Genomic DNA, 6,000 nt, shown 5'->3' on the forward strand with positions numbered 1-6,000 from the left:
CTTGCTAGAGGGTGACTGATGGAGCGGGCGTCGTATCACTGAACTGAAATCCCCCTTCAGGGTGCTTGTAAACAGCGTTCATGATTTTTAAGTGTTAGCTTGAGGATGATAGATGTTTGAATCCAGTTATTTGGAAAACTTTAGACAATGGTTATTCCTCAAACAGCAGCGTTATTGATGAATTAATATAAATTCCCAATGGGATCCTCTGGATGAAATATGTGAGAAAAGTCTCTGGAGTGGGATTAAAAAAATCAAAGACAAAGGCTCAGGCCAAGGCTCATTCTCTTTTGACTAAGGAGCAATTTAGTGGAATATACTCATCAGCTTAAGGTCTGACCATTACAACAAGGAAGCATTTTCATTGTCATCATGAGGCCAGACTAACCTTTGTAAGAAATACCACATTATCCATGTTGAATTAACCTGGTAGTCGATCGGTATCAAGGCTGTTGTTGTTCTCTTCCGGAAAAGGGTCACGTGGTAAGGGGGTGACGAATCAGGGAATGACACGTCATAACTGCTAAGACCCAATCAAATAGCGAACGCCGGTGCCTACGTCATCGTTTTCGGACTTCCTCGTTTTCCGTCATCCACACTATCAGGAAAACGCAGCGTTTTCAACTTACCCGTCCTCGGGAGCGTTTTCAAACTTATTTGTTTTCGGTGCCCTAAAACGCTGTGTAGTGTGGACGCTCGGTGCAAACGCAGAAAAAGATATGCGGATTCATTTGAAAACGGGTTAGTGTGGATGTGGCCTCACAAAGGGAGGGGGAGTGTACGTGCTTGTGGCAGAGGGCTTTGATGCGAGCCGACATGGAGGTGGCAGGGCTGCTTGCTATGTTAATGCTCCCAGCAATAGAAGTGTGTGGGGCTGAGGAAGGCATCACATGCTCTGCGGTACCTCATTGATATTTGTATGCCCCATCTCCAGTGAGAGCACAAAGGGTCAAGGGCAAAGGCCAATCATACTGGAGGAGATCAAATTAAACTGACACATAAGCAGTAATCATTCACCCGTTTGTTAAAGCTTGACACTCATAATCACAACCTAGGATCGGGTTGCAACAAAAATTCTTAGAATTCTTCCTGAGTTTGTAGGTAAAGTACTTCCTAAATTCTTAACGACTACAATATTTAATAAATCTGGTTGGAACATTAAAACTTTAGTATTTGTACCAACTAAGTAAACAGGAAATCACTGTAGAGTCACAGACTGTAGCTAGACTACAACTTTAAGACAAATGATGACTGCTACTGTCACAGGGGTATTTAGGACCCAAATGCAGTACGTTTCGCTCAAGAAATAGTTGGTATCAGCTTTATTATTAAGCACAGGGAGATCGTACAACCAGCAGGAAACCAGGCACGAGTTGACTCACACAGCCAAGTCAAGCCGGGGAAACGCCAAGCAGCCACAGGAACAGGCAGACAGAAACCAGGAGGAGCAGAGGCAAAACTCGTGGTCGGGGACGGAAGGCTGAGACGTTTACCGAGGTAGACACAAGGCAGAAACAGTCCAGTACAGGCGAGGTCGGTAACGGGAGATCAGTCCAGGGTAAGTGCGGGAAGGTAATGCATAATGCAGAGAACGATCTGGCAATGAGTGTGTGTGTGTGTGTGACTGGAGCTTATATACTGAACAGATGCAGCTGTGTGGGCAGGTGAGTGTGGTTGAGCTGATGAGGTGGGAGTGGCTGGCAGGTGAACTGAGTGAGCTAATGAGGTGAGACAGAATGACGGGAGTATGGAGCATAACTGTGACAGCTAACTTCTTTTGCAAACGTAGGTATTACTTTGCCTACTGTATTTGTATCTGCATATATGTGGAAAGATTATGAGTTAGTATTATTTGTGGGGAAACATCCCATTATGCTGGCTGGTGTTTTGGGATAATGATGAGTTTTGAGATATGCTGTGTTCATTTTGTGAACTGTAACTTCAAGGTGCAGTGTGTAGGATTTGGCAGCATCTAGCGTTGAGGCTGCAGATAGCTATCAACTGAAACTTCTCATGTGTGCCAAGCGTGTAGGAAATATACGATGGCTGACGCAGAAAAAAGAGAAAAAGAGAAAACATGAAAAACACTAATTGACCAACTAGGCCAGTGTTTGGTTTGTTTGTTCTGGGCTGCTGTAAAAACATGGCAGATCCCAGGAAGACTATCTGCTCCCTGTGTAGATTTGAAGGGCTCTATCTAAGGTAACAAAAACACGATGATTCTTCATTTTAGGTGATTATACACTAAAGAAAACAGACTTATTTATATTATATTCCATATCTGACAAAATGCTACACATTGAACTTAAAAATCCTAGTTCAGGTCATTATTAAACAGCTTTTTATCACTTTTTGAGTCAGAAATGTGCGATGTATTCCAATTTCACCTTCTCATTCTCAAGCTAACAAGCTAATGTAAGCTTGTCAGTTAGTTCAACTAGCCCAACCACCATTTCTGAAAAGTGAAGCCAATGTGGGCTGCACGGTGGTGTAGTGGCTAACACTGTCTCCTCACAGCAAGAGGGGCTCGGGTTCATTTCCCGGGCTGGACGGCCTTCTGTGTGGAGTTTGCATGTTCTCCCTGTGTCAGCGTGGGTTCTCTCCGGGTTCTCCGGCTTCCTCCCACAGTCCAAAGACATGCAAGACATGTAGGTGTGGATGTGAGTGTGAATGATTGTGTATATATATATATATATATATATATATATTATATATATATTCAATTGCTATGTTAATATAATATAGCTATATATATAATATATATATAACTATATATGTATATATATATATATATATATATATATATATACTCCCTGGCCACTTTATTAGGCACACCTGTTCAATTGCTTGTTAACACAAATAGCTAATCAGCCAATCACATGGCAGCAACTCAATGCATTTAGGCATCTAGACGTGGTGAAGACGACTTGCTGAAGTTCAAACCAAGCATCAGAATGGGGAAGAAAGGGGATTTAAGAGACTTTGAACGTGGCATGGTTGTTGGTGCCAGACGGGCTGGTCTGAGTATTTCAAAAACTGCTGATCTCGCACAACCATCTCTAGGGTTTACAGAGAATGGTCCGAAAAAGAGAAAATATCCAGTGAGCGGCAGTTGTGTGGACGAAAATGCCTTGTTGATGTCAGAGGTCAGAGGAGAATGGGCAGAGTGGTTCGAGATGATATAAGGGAACAGTAACTAAAATAACCGTTACAACCAAGGTATGCAGAATACCATCTCTGAACGCACAACACGTTGAACCTTGAAGCAGATGGGCTACAGCAGCAGAAGAACACACCGGGTGCCACTCCTGTCAGCTAAGAACGGGAAACTGGGCTACAATTCACACAGGCTCACCAAAATTGGACAATAGAAGATTGAAAAAACGTTGCCTGGTCTGATGAGTCTCAATTTCAGCTGCGACATTCAGATGGTAGGGTCAGAATTTGGCGTAAACAACATGAAAGCATGGATCCATCCTGCCTTGTATCAACGGTTCAGGCTGGTGGTGGTGGTGGTGTATTGGTGTGGGGGATATTTTCTTGGCACACTTTGGGCCCCTTAGTACCAATTGAGCATCGTTTAAACGCCACGGCCTACCTGAGTATTGTTGCTGACCATGTCCATCCCTTTATGACCACAGTGTACCCATCTTCTGATGGCTACTTCCAGCAGGATAATGCACCATGTCACAAAGCTCACATCATCTCAAACTGGTTTCTTGAACATGACAATGAGTTCACTGTACTCCAATGGCCTCCGCAGTCACCAGATATCAATCCAATAGAGCACCTTTGGGATGTGGTGGAACGGGAGATTCGCATCATGGATGTGCAGTCGACAAATCTGCAGCAACTGCGTGATGCTATCATGTCAATATGGACCAAAATCTCTGAGGAATGTTTCCAACACCTTGTTGAATCTATGCTACGAAGAATTAAGGCAGTTCTGAAGGCAAAAGGGGGTCCAACCCGGTACTAGCAAGGTGTACCTAATAAAGTGGCCGGTGAGTGTATATATGCCAGCCCTGTGATAGTCTGGAGACCTGTCCAGTGTGAACCCTGCCTTCACCCAATGACAGCTGGCATCGTCTCCAGCCCCCCGCGACCCTTAACAGGATAAACGGTAACGGATAATGAATGAATGAATGAATGAATGAATGAAGCCAATGTGGAAGAATCTTAAACCTGCCTTCTATCTAATGTCCATCAGGGGGCGACTCCTCTGGTTGTATAGAAGTCTATGAGAAAATGACTCTACTCAAGTCTTATTCAATACAGCATGATGTTCATTTTGTAAATTATGGTACATTTAGAGTCAAATAGACCATAAAGCAGGGTATGCTTTAGGGCGGGGCTACCTTGTGATTGATAGGTCTCTACCACAGCGTTGGTCTGGTCTGGGAGTTTTCCTCGTTTTTGTCTTAGAACTAAGAATAGTGTTTTGTCTTACAGTCTGTGAGTTAGTTTTGCAACAGTTACACCTGGCAGTTAGTTGGTGTTAATATTTTGGAACAAATTATCTCTGTGTAAGGCATTTTTTGTGGTGCAACACACTTTAATTTAGTGGTGCGTACATCCCAATACGTGAGTTTGAAGTTTTGAAGAGCAGATGCAACCGGCTCCTTCTCACAGAAAGTCAAGTACACACATGCACAGCTATACAGGGAACCTATTAGGCTTATCCCTGTAAAGACGTCTTCTTCATTTACAATGTCTCCTCATATGAGTAGCAGGGAAACCTTGTTACAGGGTTTAGCCTCTAGATCTTTTGCTTTCATATTCAAAGGAGTCTGTGATGTCCAACCTCAGCCTATAGCACTTGTTTGCTTTTGTCTGGTGGACTGTAAATCCTGTGTCACATGGAGCATCAAATGGACTAGAACACGGTCCATTTTTTGAACCAGACCATAGGCAAAGTAAATGCGGGTTTCACACTTGAATAGGTATGGGGAATAGAGAGAAGCTGAGTCATTTGCGCATGCAGGCAATTCACTGAAATGCAAAAGGATGGAATAAAAGTAATTTTAGCAAACCGAATTAAACTTGAACTTATCTAAACGCCTCTGCCATGATTCCCGAAAATAGCTGGCAATGACATTTACTGGTAGTTCCTTGTGAAATATGTTGTGATTACACTTATAAATTTGAATTGTCCACAGTGAACTGGGCAAAAGACACACATATATTGTGTATTCAATTTATTCTACACATTTCAACTCAACCTCCAGCGTCTATGGCCCAACCTATCTGTAAGTCTGGGTTTGAGGTGTTTCCTCTCTTTTGATAAAATTCCAAGTCACCAGTGGAACATGATGGGTACCCCTTCCCACTAGAGAAGACTGATAGCTCAAGACACTGTTACAACTCTGCAGGGCTTCTGTGCCTGGCATAGAATGCCAGTGAACTTTCAACATCGCAAGTGTGATCCATATTGTATGATCCAAATGACACTTTCAAATATGATGGTGAAAATGGGCAAGACATGCAATTAGTGCACCTCTTTTGTAATGACAAACCTATAAGGTTCATTAAGCTCATCTCGGACTGGCGAATATATTGACATTTTCTTTCATTATTAATAAGTCTTATTGTAGATCTTTTTTTAAATACTGTTAATCAAGACACACGGCCCTGATATAAAAAAGAAAAAAGTTTGAAGCAATAAATTAGTCACATTTCTTTCATAATTACCCCAGGTATCCTGAAAAAATACAACCTGACCCATTATATTTTAGATGTGTGATTTTCTTTACCTAAAGATGGTGATATAAACTTTTTCATGACTATCTCTATATATTACCACAAATGTGTAAGGCATCAGTTAGCATTTGCAGCCCAATGCCTAAATGAAAGAGAACTAATTTGACTCAGCTTTGACTCATTTTAATTTGAGTTACCTCAATCTTCATTTAAAAAAAAATATCTTCTAATGTATCTAATGTTCATGCCCACCACAGACGCTGAAGTTTTCCAAAAAAATCACTCAAAAGGTAAACATGG

This window comes from Anoplopoma fimbria, chromosome 18 (genome assembly GCF_027596085.1).
Source record: "Anoplopoma fimbria isolate UVic2021 breed Golden Eagle Sablefish chromosome 18, Afim_UVic_2022, whole genome shotgun sequence".
NCBI lineage: Eukaryota > Metazoa > Chordata > Actinopteri > Perciformes > Anoplopomatidae > Anoplopoma > Anoplopoma fimbria.